This window comes from Tamandua tetradactyla, chromosome 3 (genome assembly GCF_023851605.1).
Source record: "Tamandua tetradactyla isolate mTamTet1 chromosome 3, mTamTet1.pri, whole genome shotgun sequence".
NCBI classification, from domain to species: domain Eukaryota; kingdom Metazoa; phylum Chordata; class Mammalia; order Pilosa; family Myrmecophagidae; genus Tamandua; species Tamandua tetradactyla.
The window spans coordinates 122,345,261-122,368,888 of NC_135329.1; the positions used below are offsets into that span (position 1 = coordinate 122,345,261).

General features: G+C 38.3%; 1 protein-coding gene across 1 annotated transcript in view; it reads right to left on the reverse strand.

Moving 5' to 3' along the window:
* Window positions 1–23,628, reverse strand: part of CACNB4 (calcium voltage-gated channel auxiliary subunit beta 4) — a 277,034-nt gene that overhangs the window by 252,009 nt on the left and 1,397 nt on the right. The window lies entirely within an intron of this gene.

Consider the following 23,628-nt stretch of genomic DNA (forward strand, 5'->3'; position numbering starts at 1 on the left):
ATTTTGCCAATTTATAGCTAATATCCCTGACATTCAGTCAACTAATTTAGTGCCTGGGATAGGCATTTTGTCATAAGATATGTTGGGAAAGTAGATCATGAAGCAATTAGACATTTCATGGTCAGGGCTAAGGTGGGTATGTGACTACAAGTGCTTTTAATTTTTTTTCAAGACAAAATCACTGCAGCTAAGCCTGAGAACTTGAAACTAGGGGTCCACAAACTTTCGCTTGCAAGTTCCCAAGTAAACTCTCAAACTAATCTCTGAGAAGATCCTCAACCCTTGGATCAACCTTCTTTTCAAGAATATGTTGTTCTTTGATCCCTCACTTCTTAAAGGAGAATATCAATTCTATCCTTGGCACAATTCCTCACTTAACTGACAGCTAAGATTAGGTCCTTCCCAGATTCTTTTCCAACCACTAAATCTCAAAATCACTGTCATTCTATTCATTTACCAATAAATATTTATTAAACACTTATTATGTGCCAGACGCCTATTCTGTTTACCTGGAATATAGCCAAGACAAGGCTATATAAGTTCCCTGCCTTTTTGGAGTTTACATTCCAGTGAGGAAAGACAGGAATGAATAAGTTTAAAAAGAAAAACATTAATAAGGTAATTTCTTATGATAGTAGAAAATGATAGCAAGTACAGGGCAGCCTTATAAGAGACAGCCAGGGAAAGTCTCTCTAAGAAGGGGATGTTTGGGCTGAGATAAGAAGAATAAGGAGGGCCTAACCATCTAGAGAGCCAGGGAAAAAGCATTCTGGGAAGAGAGAACAGCATGTGCAAAGGACCAGAGGCAGGATTAATCTTGGCTTATTCAAAGGACAGAAGGAAAGCCAGAGGTAGGAGGACAATAAACCAGGGGATTGAAGAAGATGAAATAAGAGAGTTAGACAGACGTTAGATTATATCAGAACCTTATAGGCAGCAATAAAAAAATTGGATTTTATTTAAACCCACTAGAAATCCATTAGAAGATTTTAAGCAGAGGAGGGACATAATCTGATTTCCTTTTTAAAAAAATATCAATAGCAGGCATGTGGAGAATGAATCTGGTACTGAGTGGAAGCAAGAAGACTCTTTTTCAGACCAGAAGAGAGACAATGGTGGCTCAAACTAGGAACCAGGGCAGTGACAAGAGAGATGGAGAGAAATAGATGGATTTGAGATGGTTTTCAGAGATAGAACTTACTGGAAGCATTGTTTCATTTCATCATTCAATGCCATTTCAAAGCTCTTCTGTGAGGAACAATATTTTTGGAGGATGATCCAAAGCATATGCAAACCATCACCTACACCATTCTATCTACATCACTGACTTTCCTGTGGTGCCCACAGAGGACTCAGGTGCTCTAGGACTGATGCAAAGGGCATGAGGAGCAATCTGGGGGTGTGAGGTGGAGGGCGGTTCAGGTATACCCCCCTACTCTGCCCCCTCAATCAAAATATCTCCAAGTATGTTGTTTTCCAAGAATTCCAGCTGCAATTTCATTTGAAGAAAGGATTTCTGTACAACACTCAAACTTTGAAAACCACTACTGCAATAAGGCAGAGCCTGCCTAACTGGCCCCAATATCCCTTTCTCTCCTTTTTCCTTTCAGAAATAGAGCCGCCCCAATTTTTAGCCTTCATATGGCTGCTCAGCTGGAGACCACGTCTCTCAGCCTTCTTTGAAACCAGACATAGCCTTATGACAAAGTTCAGGCCAAGAGGCTATACACAAAATACATTTAATTTCTGTGTCATCTCCTTTAAACTGAAGCTGCTTATCCTCCTCTTTTCTCTTTGAGCTGCCTAGAAAATCCTGAAGACTGTAGCAGTGACCTTGGATACATGTTGTGAAAGCAGCTTCCATGCTTAGACTTCCACTCTCTTGGAATAGAGCCACCTACCCACCCTCAGCTGCCCTCTTACCTCTGGACTGCTACATGACAATATATACATTGCATCTGTTGGTTTCAGTATTACAGCAGTTTAGCCTATACCCAGGTGGAGCTTCAGGTGGCCAGCATAGGATTTACAATGGCTCTCATTTCCTCTTCTAGAGCTGGCACCAGTTATATTCCAGACAGTGGCTGCTTACTGGTGTGAGAACAGTATCCAAGCCCCAGGGTTACCCAGGAGACACATGTAGTGTGGGTGCAAAATAAACCTTTAGTTGTTGTTATTACTCTTGTTGTTTGGGGGAAGTATTTATTACGGCAGCATCACCTAATCTATCCTAACTAATACATCCCGGTTGAAAGCAGCGGCTCTAAAATCTTCCTCCCAAGGAAACACATCTATCACATGGAAGGCTTTGAAAAATACTGATGCCTAAATCGCAACCCTAGAAATCATGATTGAATTAAGCTGGGGTGAAGCCTGGACATGGGGATTGCTACATACTCCCCTGGAGATTCTAATGTGCAGCCAAGGTTGAGAATCACAGACACTTGTTGGTCACATAGCACTAGCTCCCATGTAATTGCTTTTATTGAACTGTGTGCCAGCAAGATAAGGAGCATTACCTATTTATTGAAGGACATTAAATAATCAGCCCCAGAATCATAAGATGTCACTTTAGGATATAATTTACTATCATACACAGTGTCAACTCCATGGTAACATGGGAGAAATTTCTCTCTAGTCTCTGGGTGGGAAATATTTGTAATTTCCTGAATAAGAGATTTATTTTTATCTTTGGGTACTGTAGGTCTTATAAATGATTTTGTCTACCTCTTTGGGTATTTTCTAGAAAATTCAGAGTCAAATTTGATGCCCCTCACTAGCAAGTGGATAGGATTTCACTGGCACACGTCATGTACTCAAGGCACTATCTTATCCTTATTTCTCTTTAACTCATTTAATTCACTTGTGATATATAAGCTAACAAGCCATTTCCAAGACAAATCAAGGTCTAAATATATTTTTATACAGTAAATAAGAAGCATGTGCCATTAACTGGAAGAGCATGTGAAGTAAAATGGTCAACTGCACTGGCTTTTCCAGGCAACTTGAAAACAAGAAGTCCATTATTGTAAAAAGCATTCCCAAGTCTACTTATTAAATAATTAATGTCTCTTAAAAACACAAATTCCTTCCTTGCTATATTGGAACTTTAGGAGCCATGCTGAACTATGTATGCAAAATATTAAGCCCCTGAGAAATCAGGGATAAGCAGAAAAGATAGTACTGAAAGTTCCTAATGCAGTGTTTTCTTATGACAACAATCAAGATTCGATCTTGTGGTTCCACTCACCATCAGCAAAATTTCAATATGGTAACTTTTGTTATTCTTTATTATAGATTTAAAGCCCCATTATCTACTTGCTCTTACTGGTGGCTGAAGTAATCATAATAGCAGGAACCATACTGCAGAAGACTTCCTCTTAATAGCTTCCAGGATGCATATCTGCAAACCATCTTACCGCATTTCACAAATACTTCATTCTTAACAACCCACTCTCTTTGCACATTCTTTAATGCAGCATGCATATGCTTGACAGAGTTATAAATTCCATACCCAAATTATCTTTCCTCCTATAAACTTCCCCACATCATCACTTTGCAACATTCTAAAAAAATGTTCTCATCTAGAATTTTCAACAATTTTTGATATTTAATGATTCTCTGTTTTATGAGTATATCTCAGCAGCCAAGTGACATAGGCTTTTTGCAAAAACTAGGTTAGTGGTTTCTACTAAAAATGAATGTGTTTACCATTCATTTACACATATCTACAGGCTCAGGAATAAAGTCCTATAAATCTAGAGCCTGAAGAAACTCAGAAGTTACCAAGTCCACCCCACTCTCATCCCCATTTGGCAGAGGGGAAAACAGAGGCTCTGAGAAATATTAATATAAATAGTCACTGTACTGGTTTGAAATTGTTATGTACCCCAGAAAAGCCATGTTTTCTTTCCTAAAACAATCTTGTGGGGGTAGACCTATTGTTTAGGGTGGAAACTTTGATGGTTTCCATGGAAATGTAACACACACAGCTGTGGGTATGACCTTTTGATTAGATGGAGATGTGACTCTGCCCATTCAACGTGGGTCTTGATTAGTTTACTGAAGTCCTTTAAAAGGGGAAACATTTTAGAGGAAGCTCAGACACTTGGAGAGCAGTTGCTTCAGAGACAACAGAGACACAAACATTTGGAGATGTTTGGAGTGCCAACAGAGAGAGCAGATGCCTAGACACAGACATTTGGAGATGCAGAGCCCAGCAGATGTCACCATGTACCTTCCCATGAGATGTTAAGCCAGCCAGAACCCAGAGTTTTGCCTTGGAGAAGCTAAGTAAAGGGCCCACAGACTCTTAGAGAGGAAGCCACTAGAATCAGAAGGTGGAAGCAATAGAAGCAGAAACAAGGACAAGGGGATGCCAGCCATGTGCTTTCCCATGTAACAGACATCGGCCTTCTTTGAGTCAAGGTATCTTTCTCTGGATACCTTCGTTTGGACAGTTTTATGGCCTCAGAACTGTGAACTTATAACTTAATGAATTCCCTTTTTAAAGTCTGTTCCATTTCTGGTACATTGCATTCCAGCAGCTTCAACAAACCAAAGCAGTCACCTATATTAATACTTGCACGATGTCCCAGAAATTCATTGTTTAGTCAATTATTTAAAACTTGATACACATTTTCTCATAAAAAAACAACTCGCAACAGAGAGTTGGCTCCCAGATTAGTCTAGAGAATCCTATTTTACCCCTGGTATGGATAAAACATGTGGTATAAATTGAAGGAAGAACAGGAGAAAGAAGATGTCCCCACCATCTTGTCTACGTCCTTCACAAGCTCCTTCCTGAGTGGCCACCTGGCTAACTTCACCCACCACCACCTCCTAAAATTCCCTCAGGGAACTGGTCCTCCCCATTCTCAGCCATGCAATCTAGGTGAGGCTGACCCCAACAGCATCATGAAGAACGGCCAGTCACTGGCTTAGGCCAGCGCCTCTGGCCACAAATGTTGTTTCATGAGCTCAGGCGAGTAAGATTCAAGAAGTACGTTGGATGGGGTGGGTGAGGGAGGGGTAATTCTATGAAAAAATGCCTCCTCTTTTTTCCTGCTGGACCTGCCATAAGAGAGGCTACCTCCTCCTCTGGAGAGGGGAGTGAATACATGGGGGATTTGAACCACTATGTCCATTTCTACAATCATGATGGGCACCAGACTGAGGCCTAAGCCAGCACACAGAAGAGCACGCAGGGCTAAGAGAATTGCAGAGAAAGGGAGAAGCCCCTTTCCTCAAAGGCATGAATTTGTAGAAAAAACCAGACCTGAAACTATACTTGTGTCTGAACTTGACACTTGCATGAGCCAATGAATTCCAAATTTTTCTTTAGACAACTGGTATGGAGGTTTTGTTCGTTTGCATCTGTAAGACCCCTAAGAGATTTAGTTCCAAAACAAAGCTTGAAACACAGCAAGTTTTATCCTCATCCACTTTCTTTTCTGAAATAATTGCCCACCAGCTGCTGGCAATCTGTCCAGGTACCCAGGACCCACCTGCTGTTCCAACATCCTCCATGGTAACATCCTGCCCAGGCCTGCAATAACTCCCAAACTGCTTCACAATCCTCTTACTTCCTCTACACTCCTCTCAAAAAACTGCAAATTCATAAAACAAGAGTAAAGAAAAACATATTAAGTATTATGAGAATGTCACACTTGAGCCTAAATATAGATTCAAGGTTTGTCTATGTCTACATCAAATTGCATAGTTTGACAGGCATGGAAGGGAAAGTCACTGCTAGATGCAAGTTCTGTTTACATTCCCTGGGCAAAGGAAATACGATATCTGCTCCCCTGTGTGATCCTACAGAGAGAGCACTGCAGGCAGAAGCTAAAGAAGCTGGCTTCACAGGGTAATCTGCCGGATACAGAGCACAAGAAGTGCCACTCTAGGGCCCAAATGACACACTGTGACCCAGAGTTAAGGAAGTCTGGAATACAGCAGGTATTTATATGACCTGAGGAGTATTGTGCTGTTGGATGCCTTTTAGGTTTTGCCTGAGAAACAACATCTTAGACAAGGAAGCAGCATTCTCACAGATGATGGTGATAGCGACTGTAGGAGAAGACTCCTTCAAAAGGCTTGTGAGAAGCAGACATCAATGAGGGTATGTGGGCCCTGAACTCACAGAAACAGCAAGCAAGGGGGCAAGGTGTTGAGATCATATGTCCACTGAGGGAAAGATGAACCAGCAAAACATGGATTATGAACATTGATATTGCTTCCTGATACATTAATGGTGACAATGTAGACTTACAAGCTGTTGGGACATGAGAACATTCAATTACACAAGGGAGAATTTAAGGAATGCCATGAAAACAGAGTGGCCGGGAAATGCCTTAGGATGAGACCTGGTGCCATATTAGATGGCTTCATAGAGAAGGTTCAAGACCAGTTGTGCAGCCCAGGCCTTTGGAGATGCAGAAAGAAAAAAAAAAAAAAAAAAGACCAGTTGTGCTGGTTTGAAAGGATGTATGTCCCCTAGAAAAGCCATGTTTTAATCAAAATCTCATTTTGTAAAGGCAGAATAATCCCTATTCAATACTGTATGTTTGAAACTGTAATCAGATCATCTCCCTAGAGATGTGATTTAATCAAGAGTGGTTGTTAAGCTGGATTAGGTGACGACATGTCTCCACCCATTTGGGAGGGTCTTGATAAGTTTCTGGAGTTCTATAAAAGAGGAAACATTTTTTGAGAATAGGAGATTCAGAGAGAGCAGAGCAGAACAACATAGCCACATGAAGCAGAGTTCACCAGCCAGTGCTTTGGAGATGAAGAAGGAAAACGCCTCCCGGGGAGCTTCATGAAATGGGAAGCCAGGAAAGAAAGCTGCCAGATGACGCTGTGTTCGCCATGTGCCCTTCCATCCAGGAGAGAAACCATGACTGTGTTCGCCACGTGCCTTCTCACTTGAGAGAGAAACCCTGAACTTCATCGGCCTTCTTGAACCCTGGATGCCTTTGATTGGACATATCTATAGACTTGTTTTAATTGGGGCATTTTCTCAGCCTTAGAACTGTAAATTAGAAACTTATTAAATTCCCCCTTTTTAAAAGCCATTCTGTTTCCGGTATATTGCATTCCGGCAGCCAGCGAACTAGAACACCGGTTTTGACAGATAGAGAGATTATCAGAGAAATGGGTGGAAGGGGAATCTCTTCAAGGAGAAGGAATGTAATGACTGAGGAATTAGAGGGAAGAAAGCAGGTGTTGAGTCCAAGTTTGGGTAGGTGTAGAACTGCAATGGAAGTAGCAGAGGCAGAAGAGACAACCTTTTTGATGGGGAAATAAAAAATAAAGAGAGAACACTGGCATGAAAAGGCAACGAGATCCTGCACTTGGGATTTTTATTTGGGAGTTTGTCTGCTTTGTTGCTGTGGGATTTTTCATTAAATAGTATCTCTCTCTTTCCCTGATAATTTCCCTTACTCTGAAATCTGTTCTGTCTGAAATTAATATGGCTACTCTGGATTTTCTTTTCTTTGTTTTTTTTTTTTTTTTTTTGCATGGGCAGGCTCCGGAAATCGAACCCAGGTCTCCAGCACAGCAGGCAAGAATTCTGCCACTGAGCTACTGTTGCCCGCCCCTGGCTTTTAATTAGTGTTACAATGGTACATTTCTCCATCCCTAAACTTCTTCCTTTTAATTTTAAAATACTTTCAAATTTACAGGATTGTTACAAAAATAATGCAAACCCCATACTCCAATATACCGCCATCCCCTCCACATACCCAGAACACCAATTTTAACATTCTGCTACATTTGCCTTATTCTATCTATCCATCAAGCAATCCATCTATCTCTCTATCCCTCTATCAATTCATTTTCTGAACACTTGAGGGTGGTGTATATATCATACCCCTTGAATACTTAATACTGCCATGTACATTTCCTAAGAACAAGAATATCAGCTTATGAATCCACATTAAGTGCAGTTATCGAGTTCAAGAAATTTAACAATGATATAAAGCTTAATCTATACTTTAATTGTTTCATATACCAGTACATGGTACATACCAGTCATGTCTTTTTAAGCTTTTTCTCCTCTCTTATTAGATCCCATCCAGGATCATTGCCTTTAATGGTCATTGTCCCTTTAGTTACTCTTTCTTCTGCCTTTTTTTAAACTGTAGGAACATATTTACAATATGAAGTTTCCCATCTCAACCACTTCCAAGCAAACCATTCAATGAGATTAATTACATTTACTATGTCATAATAACTTCATACACTCCATTATTAAAATTTTCCCATCTCCCCAAACAGAAACTCTATACTCAGTACATATTAATTCCCCATACCCCCTGGGTATGCCTGTAATCTGTACTCTAATTTCTGCCATTACAATCTCGCATATTTTCCAGTATTTTCTTTGTAGTTACCATGTGGCTTAAATTTAAAATCCTAAATTTGAAACAATCTCATTTGCCTTGATATCAACTTAACTTCAATATATACACAAACTATGTTCCTATATCCTCCATTCTCTCACTTTTATGGAGTTCTTTCACAAATTACATTTATACATTATGAATCACAAACCACTGATTTCTTATTACAATTTATGCATTTACCTTTCAGATCTGTAGGAAGCAAAAAGTGGAGTTACAAACCCAAAATATTGTAGAACTGGCATTTATATTTACTCATGTAATTACCCTTACCAGAGATCTTTATTTCTTTAAGTGGCTTCAATCTATTGTCTATTCTCCTTTCCTTTCAATCTGCAGAACTCTCCTTAGCATCTCTTATAGAACTGTTCAGGTGTACTCTCTCAGCTTTTGTTTATCTGGGACTGTCTTAATCTCTCCCTCGTTTTTGAAAGACAATTTTGCCAGATACAGAAATCTTGGCTGGCAGTTTTTTGCTTCCAGTACTTGTAATATGTCATCCCATTGCCTTCTTGCCTCCATTGTTTCCATCGAGAAATGAAGACAATCTTATTGGAACTTCCTTGTACATGTCATGCAGCTTCTCTCTTGCAGCTGAATTTCATCATTCTTTCATTATCTTTGGCAATCAACAGCTTAATTTTAATATTCTGCTGTATGGCTCTATTTGGGCTTATCCTGTTTGGAGTTTGTTGAGTGTCTTGGAAGTGTACATTCATGCAATTCATTAAATCCGGGAAGTTTCCAACCATTATTCCTTTTAATGTTCTCTTTATCCTTTATCTTTCTTCTCCTTCTGGGATTCCTACAATGCTTATACTGGTACACTCGATGGTATCTCCAAAATCCCTCAGGCTCCATTCACTTTTCTTCATTCTTTCTTCTTTCCATTCCTCAGACTGGATGATTCGAATTGTTTTATCTTCAAGTTCATTTATTCTTTCTACCAGCTCCAATCTGCATTGAGCTTCTTTAGGAAATTTTTTATTTCTGTTACTGCAGGCTTTAGCTCCAATTCTTTTTCATAATTTCTATCTCTCTATTGGTATTCTCTTTGTGTTCATTTATCATTTTCTGATTTCTTTTAGTTCTTTGTCCATGTTTTCCTTTAGCTCTTTGAGCATATATATGGCCCTTTTTTTAAGTCTTTGTCTGGTATATCCCATGTCTGGTCCTCCTCATTGATCGTTTCTAATGCTTTACTTTTTTCCTTTGCCTGGGTCATCAGTTCCTGTTTCTTTGTATGTTTCATAATATTTTGTTGAAACCAGGACATTTTGATATTTTAATATATTAACATTGGAATTTAAACTCTGAGGCATCTGTTCTTTAGGCTGTATCCAAGTGTTGTTATGTCAGAGCTTTCTTCGAGTGCCAAGAGTTAACAAAAAAATTAAAAAGATGAATAAAAGAAAACACCCTTCCCAGTCTCCTTTCTCAGTCTTTGCTGACTGACCTGTGCGAGTGCTCTTCTTTGGGGCTTATCCACACAATCTTTTCGAGAATAACTTCAGGGGCTGCTCTGTTTCTTGTTGCACATGAGTCTAGTCACAGACATGCACAAGGCACCCTGATAATTCCCTTACTTACACAGATGGGAATGTCTTCTCTTCCCTAGGAAATACTTTCCTCATGTTCCCAGGCACTGCACCATATGTCCTATAGCCATAATCCTGTGCTCTGGGCAGCCACTTGATGGCTCTCCCATGCTGTTTTGTAGGAGAGTCCCATGAGCTGTCTTCTATATGCAGGGCAAGTCCTGGGACAGCGAGACCATCAGGCCACCATGAGAAGATTGGGGTGAACATGTACTTAGTATATATTCAAGTGTTACTTTTCTTCCTCTGGAACCAGGACCAGGAGTTCACATCAAGCTGGTAAGGAATAGGGAAGGGGCCAACCGGGAGGCCATGAGATACCTTTTTTTGTAGACTTTTTCTTGATTGGGTGCTCAACCTGCTACTGCAGTCCTTTTACTGTTTTGTGAAGTTTTAAAGGAGATAGTTGTACCAGTACTTGTTGACTGTTTAAAGTATGTGTGGGGTAATGCCATCTTGATTACGGTTGACATTCCAACCCTTTACTTTTTTTAATTAACTTTTTTATTAGAGCAGCTGCAGGTTTATAGAATCATCATGCAGAAAGTTGAGTTTCCATACATCTCTGTCTCATGCAGTTTTCCTTGCTATTAACATTTTGCATTTGTGTCATACCTTTGCTATATATTCATGAAACAATATTAGAATTATGCTATTAACTTTAGCCTTCTGTTTATATTAGGATTCATACTTTGTGTTGTACAGTACGATGGGTTTTCCATCCCTTTACTTTTAATCTATCTGGATCTTTGTATTTAAAGTGTATTTCTTGTAGACAGCATATAGTTGGGTCTTGTTGTTTTTATTCACTCTGATAGTCTCTGTCTTTTAATTGGTGCTTTTAGATCATTTACATTTAAAGTGATTATGATACAGTTGGATTAATATCTACCATATTTGCAACTTTTTTCTATTCATTGTCCTCGTCATTTGTTTCTTTTTTGTTTTCCACTTTTCTGGTTTTAATTGAGTATTTCATATTATTCTATTTTCCCTCTTCTCTTAGCATCTTGTTTGTTCTTTCTTAATCCTTTAGAAGTTGCCCTAAATTACAGCTAATCTAATCACCTTAAAATAACACTATACTGCTTCACAGGTAGCACAGGTAGCTTATAACAGTAGAGTCTTGTCAGTTCCTCCCTGCCTCCCTTATAACACTGCTGTCACATATTTCACTTAATTAGCTATCATCACAATATATTATTGCTATTATTATTCTGAAAAACTATTTTCTTTTAGATAAGAATAAGAAAATAAATCATTTTATTCTACCATCATTTATTTCTACTTGAACACTCTTATTTTCCTTATATAGACCCAAGTTTCTAACCTATATGATTTTCCTTCTCTCTGAGGAACTTCTATTAATATTTCTTGTAGGGCAGATTCACCAATGACAAAGTCCCTCTATTTTTGCTTGTCTGAGAAAGTCTTTATTTTACCATCATTTCTGAAGGATAATTTCACTGGATACAGAATTCTATGTTGTTGGTTTTTCTCTCAACACTTAAATATTTCATTCCACTCTTCTTTCTTGCACGGTTTCTTAAGAGACATCTGATGCAATTCTTATCCTTGTCCTCTCTAGGTTAGTTACCCTGCAACCCACCCCAGCCTCTTACCAGAATTTCTCTGTCTTTGATTTTCTGCAGATTGAACACGACATGCTTTGATGTAGGTTTTTTAGTATTTATCCTGCTTTGTATTCTCTGTACTTTCTGGATCTGTGGTTTGGTGTTTGTCAATAATTTTAGAAATATTATTTCAAATATTCCTTCTGTTCCTTTCTGTCTTTCTTCTCCTTCTAGTATTCTCATGTGTATATGTTATACCCCTTGTCATTGTCTCACTTGCAGGCCTTTTTAAGATAGCAAAATGAGCATATTAGTAATCAATAAAGTCAAATTATAATAATATATGAATGAATACAGCCTCTTAGGAATCCTGAAAATCATTTATATATTTTAAATAGGCTGCTTATTAACACAAATCATCTTGAAACTATTCAAATTTCCAGACAGTAGTGAAAAAAGGAAAGCAATCCAGCAGTGTGAAATGGGTGTTTAGAGGCAGGGAACCAGCATGGCCCATCTGCCCTCCTACACCTAAGCTCCCACTCCACCCCAAGGGTCCCAGTCAGTTTCCACAGTTCTTACTGATTCTTCAAAGCTTGTTTCCTTTTCGACTCCAGAACCCACAGTTTGGTGACGCACGCCACAGTTTGTTTATTGTTGCTCTTATTGTGGCTTTAAACCAGGCCACAACTGTGGTGGGAGGCCTGGATAATGGTGGATGATTTTAGTGTATTTATAAGTTGGATATATTTAACTTTGGGCTGCATGTACTGTCTTTTAAATAATCAGCCACACCCAATTAAAAAAAAAAAAAAAAAAAGTCCCTATCCTTTTTTTAAAATTAATACTCTTTACTTATGTACGAATGTTAAATAAAATACTTTAAAATCGGCAATTTGTGTTTAGTGTAAACCCTGAACAGTTCTACTGATGTGAAAATAGTAATAACACCTACAGTGCACATTACTCTTACAATACAGATTTGACATCATTTTAAAAAATATATTGTTTGGTTTAATTTTCATTTTATGGGTCAAAAGAAATATTTACACTGTCTTAAAGTAAATGACTATTGCAGCCAATATACTACAGGTAAAAATGAATTCCCTACCTGACTGCACCACATGGAGACCAAATGAACAAAATTACCCCAGAACTGAACCACCCCTCAAGCTTTCAGATTCAGTGGAGAATGACTGCAGCTGACCTATTTCTTTCCCACACAACTGTGTTGATAATTGACTTTTGTCCCCCAGGGAAGTGCTCAGATATAATTGAGCAGCACCTGCCACATAAAGAGTGCAGTTTTATATACCCAATAATTCCCACAAATATTGTACTTAGCTTGGGACTCAAGCACTCTCTCTTCTCTTTAACTGTATCTCTCAAAGAAGAAATATAATTACCAAAGCTGAGTTATTACTGATATCTAGATAAAATAAAAGAAGCATTTTGAATGGCAAGTACCCAAAAACATCTCTATTATTAAAATTATTTTTAAATAACGGCAAAAACCACTTATATTGCTCAGGCACTTTTCTCTAATTCCCTGGATCTCATTCAATTATATAAACCAAACCCTCTCTGTAGACAGCTGGGGGCCACTTAGTTTAGTTTGAATCTGAAGACAAGAAAGCTAAACTCAGGGATTTCGATTTCCTTGCAGGTCAAATTGTTTTGCCCCAGAGACATTCAGCTTTCTGACCCGAGCCTGCAGCTCCAAAATAAATATAGATATGATCCAGCTGACTCAATACAATTTGAAAAACTATCTCAGACATAGGCTTAAGGAAAGGCAAGTACATTTCCATATGCAAGCCAACTTCTGCAAATTTAGAATAGGGGCTACAACTGGAAACCTTGTGGCTGGCACAGAGAATTCACTGATGAAAATATATGAAACCAGTCACCAAAGACAACATATTTATAGCTCTTTTATATAAAATATCCAGAACCAACAACTCTATAGAAAAGAGTAAATTAAAGGTTGCCTAAGGCTGGGGTGGGGATGGGATGGAAGATGACTGCTAATAGGTTCAGAGTTTCTTTCTGAGGTGATGAAATGTTCTAAAATTAGATTATGGAGATAACAGAATACAGCCCCTGAATTCCTGAAAGAAAAGCCTTCCCCTTCTCTGCTCCACACACCCACAAATACAAGCATCTGAGTTGTTAGCAATCATCTGAGAAGAAAGTGGAAGAAATGATAAATTCATCTGCATAAGTTACTATGCATTTCATTATTCCCTGGCCGTTCCATGTACTAAAAAAGAAATTGCTCAATTTTTTCCACAAAGAGTTTTAAGATAGTATCCTAATATACCAGACAATGAGCATTACAAAAGTTTACCATTTCTAGTGATTCCGACTAAGCAGGAATTGCAGGCTCTTTTCAAGTTTACATTTACAAAGCATTTGTTCTCAAAACCAATGCTACTCGTACAGCAATTAAAGAGCAACCCTGGAGAAAGATTCCTCCACCATCAAAAAAGAACATAAATGAGAAATAAGAGAGACATCGTATGTCATCCAAATGATTACAGTGAAATTATCAGAAAGATTCAGTAGCTGTGCAAAAGTTTTACAGTCCCTCCCTCATTAACACTTTCAGCCCATAAAAGTATAAACGCTGAATGCCATTCATTCAGATTTAAGTAATTACCTTTTCTCTGTTTATGTGCATGTTAAGAAGGAATATGATAAAGAAAATAGGAAAGCTTACAAAAGGGAATGTTTACTCTAGTTAAAATGAGACCTATTTTCAAGTAATTCCAAAGTACTGTTTATATTCAGACCAGGTGTTGATAATGTATTGGCTTTATCTATTTCTGCCAGCAGGATGCTATAGCACACAGCTTATCATTATTGTTACTTGAAAGCAATGAAATTATGCTATGATGAATCTATAATTTAGCCATTTTACTAATTTCAGCTCCTTTTACTCATCCTACCCCCAGTTCATATGGTTAAATCCATGTGAAATTCCACATATGTTTTTATATAGTCAAGTTCATAACTTACACTTTTCTAAAATGAAGAGGACAGTGTTCTACCTCCTGGTTTCCTGGTTCATGAAATACAACATAACTATACAAAGGCAGGACAATAAGGACTGCCTAAATCAGAGTATATTTTTATGGGGGCTTACTGGGGATAACAGCCCAGTTCTTCTTGAAACTTGTGCATTTCATATATTCTAATTTGGAGAGAGATTGTAGAGAGTATGTGTAATCCAAAATGGTAAGGTATAGCTCCAGAAGCTTTTTCATGCCACAGCCCCCAGAGGAAATGTTTGTGCAATAACATGAGTTAAATGGAAGCAAAGCCATCAAGGGACTCTCCCTAGACCAGACCAAGCTCCCCTAAAGGACAGGCTCTAAAGATCAATGTTTCTGAAGACTGTAACCTACTGCAAGCACACACACTTCTGTTGGGAAGGGAGTTCTGGAGAAAGGAGAGCCAGCAGAGACAGGTGGCACTGTTCTAGGAAGCACTCTGCACCAAAATCCTACTGCAAAGCCAGAGGAGGCCAAACACAGAGAACCACAGAGCAGAAAGGGGTCTGCAGGCCCAGTCCCCTCAGTCTCTGTGCACACTGCCTCAAGTCTTCAGCACACGTGGGTGAGTTGCAAGCCCTCCTGCTCTGGTTGGGGCTACTGCTTTGTTCTAAGCCCGAGCTTCAGAAATGAGACCAAGAAGGAGCCAAACTCTGAGGAAGAAGATGAGCTTGGGCAATGCCATAATCACATTCAGAAGGGATGAATCAGAACCAGATTTATCTGGCCCACCTCAACACACCGAGTTTGTGGATTCACCAGGAGTAGAGATAGTTAGTTCCTACCACTTATGCCACTTGGTTTGACTCCATTCCCTTCAGCTCTGGCCTTGCTCTTTTCCTCAATGAAGAAGCAGTATCTGGCCTCTGACACTATCTGTTGTAGCATAAGGAGTAATTAAAAGGAGCTGGTGAAAGCAAAGCTAAGGCCATATTCAGTTAGGTTTCCACACAGCACCCTATAATTTTCTAGAGAGGTTAAAATTTGAATCAAATTTCTCTAACTTTCAAATAAGCAAATTTGTGGAGATATAAAGTAGCTAGAGATTATCGGAGGCCAGGCAAGGGAGCAGCAGGGAGTTTTAAGTAATAGGTACAGAGTTTCAGTTTGGGGTCATGAAAAAGTCTTGGTTATGGATGGAGGTGATGGTAACACCACATTGTGAATGTAATTAATACCACTGAAGTGCACACTTATATATGGTTAAAATGGGATATTTTGTGTATTATATGTTACCACAATTTTTTAAAAACTCCAAAAATATTTATCTAAGTTTCAATAAAATCCTACCATTCTATGCTGAAGGATAAATATTCTTCTTTATTCCCCAAATTAATGGAATTTAGGGAGCATTAAATGCCAGAAACAGGCTCAGAGATAAGTAAAAATGAATGGTTGGATGCCCAGTAATTATGTTTCTGAATCAGGAGCCACACAAATTCAATTCAGTTTATTCAAACCAAGAGCAAGAACTAAGCAAATTTTTTCCAAGAGAAGCAGAGTTCTTTCTTACTCTATCAGATCTCTATTTGGTAAGATAAACTCTACAGAAAATTCTTGAAGGAAATAGGTGTGAACTTTTTCTTAAAGTTCATTGTAACTGGATTACACCATTTTGCAAAGGAATTCTGCTTATAGACAGAGTAACAACTTCCAACTTTGCTGATGAAAATGACTCATTATAGACTTCTGTGCAGCTAAAATATAATAATGGTTGTGCCAGTCCTAGCCAGGCTTGCTTGCTCCAATCCATTCCTTCCCTTCCCCTGCTCTGCTCTCTCAGGGTGGCCCAATGCCTGCAGGCTGCTTCCCAGGCTCCCACATCATCTGGCTTCTGGCTGGGTCCAGCCAGCAGGGGGCACCCGCAGGAAATTGGAGGCAGGAGGAAGGAAGAAGTCAGGATATTTCTCCCCAGTCACCCTTCCTCTAGGGGCTTCTTTGACAAAGGCTGTATCCCTTCTGTGGCTCTTTTTTCACCAAACCGGTCCCAGTGTTTCAACTCCTGCCAGGTGACTCTGGCCCCTGGGATCCAACAACAGTTTCCCCACCTTGTCCTTTTAGCCAAGAGGAAGAAGTGGTTTCCTGTGGCTAACTTCCAGGTTTGGCTTCTTAGCTCTCCCTTTACTTGTTTAACTATGTCTCCACACTAAAGTCCCTTGGCTATAAAAACTCAAGTAGTCTCAGTTTCTGGCAAGATCCTGACTGATACGATGATTAGCAAATAATTTGCATATATAGATAATATAATATAATCTCACATGAACCATGAACTATTTATGAGGGACTTGGGAAGAAATTAATCTCCAGACTCTCCATTTGATGCTTTGTTCTTAACAACAACCATTTAGGTTGAGAATATTTCCAGGATCTAAATGAAATGAGCTCCGTATGTCCTTTCATGTGTCCACATCTCTGTGTGTTTGTGTGCCTATCTCAATTGTTAGGAATGAAGTGTGTTGTGATGGAAAAACTCTATAGTCTGAGTCAGAGTTCCTTGTATCATTTTCGCCACTGTCTATCCATGTGACCTTGGAAAGGCATTTATGTCCTTGGGCTTGTGTTTTATTTTACCTGGAAATGAGGGATTGAAGTACTTTCTCCCTGATAACTCTTTCTATTCTAAAATTCTATGATTTTATGTATATAGACAGATTTTGTATATATGTATATATATATATATATATACACACACACATATATATATGCAAAAAAATATATATGACTATATATGATATATATACACATATATATATGACTCTAGGCATATGATTATTTTTAGAGCTATGCACAAAGCATATACCTTCTGCTGATGAATTCTCATTTCATCTCAGAAATGTGTCTATAACCAATGCTCGAATTACATCAAAGAATCCTTTGCCAACTTTTTTTGTTATAGTATCAATTTAGTACATCAATATGCTTTAGACCTATGAATACAGTTTAGGCTCATTGAATTACTGTAATGATCATCTGATTGACATACCTAAAAAAAACACAAGGTTCCTTATTTTCAGGTAGATGATTCCAAGCATAGCTACAGCAATAACTTCCATTTTACCTGCTGTTTCGAAATGTGACCTTGCCTTGCTGCACCACATCAAAAGATAGTCTATTTTCTCTTCCCTTAAAACTGGGTTGGCCCTGTGACCTGCTTTGACCAAGAGATTGCAGCGGAAGTGATGCCATGTCACTTTCAGTTTCTGCCTTTATTTCTTGGTATGATCCTTCTTGGAACCAAGCCACCACGCTGTGAGGAAGCTCAATCAACCATGCTAAGAGGCCCATGTGGAGGAAAGCTGAATCCCTACATATTTGGAAACCATATATCAATAAAGGTTTGAAATAGAGAATATATATAAAAAAAAAAACTCCTATAACTCAATAACAAAAAGCCAACCTGTCTACGTAAGAAATGGGCAAAGGCCTCAAACAGACATTTCTCCAAAGAAGATATCCAAATGGCCAATAAGCACATGAAAAGATGAGCAACATCATTTGGCCATTAGGGATATGCAAATCAAAACCATAATAAGGTCCTATTTCATGCCGACAAAAATGGCTATTATTTAAAAAATGAAAAATAAACACTGGCAAGTGCAAAGAAACAGGAACCCTCATACATTATCAGTGATAATGTAAAACAGAATAAACACTATGGAAAATAGTTTGGTAGTTCTTCAAACCATTAAACATAGAACAATCACATAATCTGGCAATCCCACTTCTAGGTATACACCCAAAAAGAATTGAAAACAGCCACTCAAACAAATCCTCTTATACACCAATGCTCATAGTAGCATTATTCACAGTAGCCCAAAAGTGGAAGCCACCCAAGTGTCCATCATCAGATGAATGGATAAACAAAATCTAATATGCACACACACACACATACACCAACACACAGAGAGAGACAATGGAATATTTCTAAGCCATGAAAAGGACAGAAGTTCTGATGCATGCTACAACATGGATGAACCTTAAAGACAAGATGTTGAGTTAAATAAGCTAGACACAAAAGGACAGATATTGTATGCTACCACCTAGATGAAATAACTAGAATATGCAAATTCACAGAGATGGAAGGCAGGTAATAGTTTATCAGGGATGGCAGAGAGGGAGGTAGTTAACACATAAAGGGTACAAGACTTCTGATTGGGGTGAAGGAAAAGTTTGGTAATAGATGGTGGTGATGATAGCATATCTTAAATGTGATTAATGCCACTGAATTATAAGCTTGCAAGTGGTTGAAATGGGAATTTTTATATTGTATATATGTTACCAGAAATTTTTAATAAGACACACTGGAAAGACAAAGACAATGAATTGCAATACATGATCTTGAACTGGATCTGCTAACGGAGAGAAAATGTCCAAAAGGACATTATTTGGACAACTGAAAAAAATTTGGAATATTGACTGTATTCTTGATCAACGTTAAATTTCTTGAACTTGATAGCTGTATTTGAGGTGTTTATAAGTGAGTATCCTTGTTCTCAGAAAACATATGTGAAGTGTGAAGTGTTAGAGGAGAGTGTTCTATGCAATCTACTCTCAAATGTTAGAAAAGCTTAGATAGATGATAGATAAACAGATAAAATGATATAACAAATTTGGCAAAATGCTAATAATTGGTAGATCTGGGTATCTTTGAGGGGTATGCTGGAGTTCTGTATATTGTTTCTGTGTTATTTTTGCAACTTTCCTGTAATTTTTGAAATTATTTCAAAATAAAAAGTTTAAAAAAAAAACTAACCCCCTTGCCAACAGCTTTAGTTTAGTTCTCAGCCAGCAGCCAGCACCAACTGCCATCCACTGGAAGGAGGCTATTTTGGACCTTTCAGCCATCCCAGTGCCCAGCTAACATCGCATGAATCAGAACTGTCTGGTCGGCACACAAAATCGTGAGAAAAATAAAGTGTTGTTATTTTAAGCCATGAAATCTTGGGGTGGTTTGTTAGACACCAAAAGATAACTGAAATAAAAGGTATAATGTTGGAGCAGAGCTCCATATCTAAAATGCATCAAGCTAGTTCTGTTTTCTGTTTTGGGGCAAAGTCCTCCATCTATCCACCCCTTCATTCATTCAAATGTTTATTTGAACATCTTTGTACCCTACGCAGTATGATAAATGCTGATGACACCAAGGATACCAAACACAGACATGTCCCTGCCTTCATAGAACTTATGGTCTGGCTGGCAAGACAGTCATTAACAGAGAAATCTAAGTACACATTACACTATAATAGAAGTAGTTCTATTGAGAACTGGCAGAAGGCACTCTGGGAGCTCCCATCTGGGAAACCGACTTCATCAGGGAAGGCAGAAAAGAATTCTCTGAGGAAATGAAGAATGAACTTAAGTCTCAAGAAAAATTAGGCAGAGGGAAAAGCAAAAGACCTATGTAGGAAGGAAGGTAGTATGGTCAGATTATGTGTCCAGAGATAGGAGATCATGGATCAAGATGAGGCTGGAGAGCAGGAGAGGCCAGGCCATGGAAGACTTCCATCCTCAGAACTTGACCCCCACAAGGTTGGCTATTAATAAAAACACAGAAAATAACAAGTGCTGGAGAGGATGCAGAGAATTCAGAAACCTCATACATTGTTGGTGGAAATGTAAAATGGTACAGCAACTATGAAAAGCAGTATGGTATTTCCTCAAGAAGTTAAATATAGACTCACATACAACTGAGCAATTCCACTCCCAGGTAGATATGCAAAGAAATGGAAATCAGGGACTCAGATACCTGTACATCAATGTTTATAGCAGTAGCATTTGCAATAGCCAAAAGATAGAAATCAACAGATGAATGAATAAGCAAAATGTGGTACATATACACAAAGGAATATTATTCAGCTTTGTAGGGGTTTGAAACTTCTATGTACCCCCAGAAAAACATGCTCTTAATCCATTCTTGTATGTATGAACCCATTGTAAGTAGGACCTTCTGATGAAGTTACTTCAGTTAAAGTGTGGCCCACCTCAATCAGGAAGGGTCTTAATCCTATTTCTGGAGTCCTTTATAAGCTGAGTGAAATCCAGACAGAGAGCAAGCCAGAGGGAGCAGCCAGAAGCTGAACATCAGTGGAAACCATAGAGAAGGAAGAGGCCAGGATATGCTATCATGTGACAAGCTGAGGACCAAGGATCACCAGGACCCAGCCCCAGAACACCACAGAACACAAAGAAAGCATTGCTTGGATGATGCCTTGGTAGGAATTTCTCATAGCTTCAAACAGTGAGCGAATAAATTCCCATAGTTTAACTCAACCCATTTCATGGTATCTGCTTGAGCAGCCTAGGAAACTAAAACAAGCTGTAAAAAGGAATGAAGTTTCGATGTCTGCTACAACATGGATAAAACCTGAAGACATCATGTTGGGGGAATTAAGCAAGGCTCATGAGGACAACTATTGAATGATTTCACTTCTAAGAAATAGCTGGAAATTACCAATTCATAGAAACAAAAAATAGATTAGAGGTTATCAGAGGAGAGGTGGAGCAGGGAAGGAGGAATCTTTGCTTGGTGGATACAGAATGTTTTTTTGAAATTTTGAAATAATTATTTTTAATTAAAAAAAAATAGAGAGATGGAGTTGGAAAGCAGGTAGAGAGGTCAAGCCAAATAAGACTTTGCAGTACTCATAAGAGCAGATTTAGCTTGGGGAGGTCAACAAACAAATTCCATGGTGATGAAGTTTTCTCTTCCAACCCGGTGGGGAGTGTACTGACTTTTGAGTACTCTACTGCACAAATTGCACATACAGTGACCCCCACGGGCATTTCAATTCTCAGCCCACATCCACATCTTGCCCAGCCTCTCATACCTTATTACATTTCACTGTACCAACTGCATACATCTCTGCCTCCATGACCAGCTCAAAAATCCTTTGAGTGCAGAGATTGTGTCTTATTCATCGTTTCACTCCTTCCACACAGCATCTAGCACAGTGCTGGACACATAGCAAATGCTTTGTGTTTCCAAAATATCAAACATGAATAAATAATCCACTCAAAAATAACCTATCAGAAGTGATCTGGAAGAAAATTCTACAGCCTCTCTCAGAATGCTTTTCCAATTACAACACTCTTAGGAAATCTTGCTGTACAAAGTCATTCCTTTTCTAATTCTAGCCAATTCTTGAATTTCATCCTCAATGAAGACCAAGAACACACTATCACCTTTTCCAGTGTGTGCCTTTGTATACACTTGGAAGATTAATACTTGGTCATGCCTAGTTTCTCTTCTCTTAGCAGCAAAATACTTAATTTTCTCACCTTTCCTCGAAGAAAGCACTTAGTTGTTCCCTGGATTATTTCCAAAACCTCCATATCCCTCCTAAATTGTGGCTGTGAGTAATACAGTAGACCAGAAAACAAGGTCAAGTCTGCCTGAGGGACTGAGAGGGCAGCCCTTCAAAGTGGAGGCAGGCTCTTTCTCAGTCGGCTTGTGTTCAGGCCAGCTCAGAGGAACGTGCATGCACATGCATGCGTGTGAGCACACACTTATGCGTGTATGCTCACACAAACACCGACACTTTTCACCAGCTCAAAGAACTATTGAATTATTGGGTGAGATTGCAGACTGCACCCTGTCCTCCACCAGCCCAGTTTTCCCCAGCAAAGATGCATCGATTTTTTTAATGAAGGTTTTTTCTCCATATATTTATAAATGATATGACAGAGAAGTGAGCAGCATTATTTCTAGTGGTGTTCCCACTATCTTCTTCATCTGTGAAGGCATTGCAAAGACTGTGAAATGTCACCAAGGAATTCCATCATTCCAATGTAATGTGATTTAAAATATTAATTATCCGCGGTCATTCTACAAATACGAGGCTCTACTAACATGAACAGCTGCTGCCCTTTAAAAATATTTTCAGCATTTGAATAAAAACTGTTAATTTTATTTCATAAGATACTGTTAAATTCCTTTGTAATCATTTTTTTTCATCTCTGGTCGAAGAAATATAAATCCCTCAGTTATTTTTATAGTAACCATTATAGAAGTTTGTTTTATGTCACTTAAATGAAATCATATGTAGGATACCTACTGAGCTGTAAAGTACTTGCAAACATTATGTACTATTTTAGTGCAGAAAATCAGGAAGATTGTGTAAATAATACAATTACAACTAACTCCTGAGTTTAAAGTAGACCATTTTGTTAAAACCAATGAATCCCAGTTTCAGAAAGACTTAAGAAACATATTTCCTCTAAAAATCTGTATTGTTTTTAACTACTCACAGAATTATTTAGTCTGCAATACTTTTAAAAATTTTAAACCAATATTTAGAGCACTCTTTGCAAGAACATTGTCAGTCATTTATTGGCATAAATTAAGGAAATAATACTATAAAGAATATTGATTGTTTTATCTGCATTTGAAAGAATAAGGTATTAATGATGTGATGGTGCAGATGAACTAAAAAGTTTTAGTCAAATGGCTCATAGAATGCATGCTGTATAATTAGTATTTCCAAGAATTTGCAACCAAAAAGTTACTACCAAAAATTAACACCTACAAAATAAAGACCCCAAACATTTGCATAATTCAAATTCTTTTTAAAAATTTTTTTAAAAGACATTGTTTTTAAAAAATTTTTTTAAAAATGCCTTTGCCTTATTAAATACGTAAATAACCTAAGCATGGCAAAGGGGATAGAATGTGCTTTTAGAATGAACCCAAATGTATTTATTTTCATAATGCACGTGCTTAATGCTCACTGAATCAAAGAGTAACAATTTCTGTTCCTACAGAAGACAAAATTCTGCATAATAAATATTATCTAAATACATTTTATGGGTCCTGTAGGAGAGTTCTGGGTCCAATTTTGTGTCCAATGCTCATTATTTGTTGATAATGTTTAAACTGATGATAATCACTAAAGAAACATCCCACCTACGCCATCATAGGTTATAAATACATTACACAATATTCTGGGTGACTTCTAGGGAAAAGAACTTCAAGGTCACACCAGCAGCCCACAGA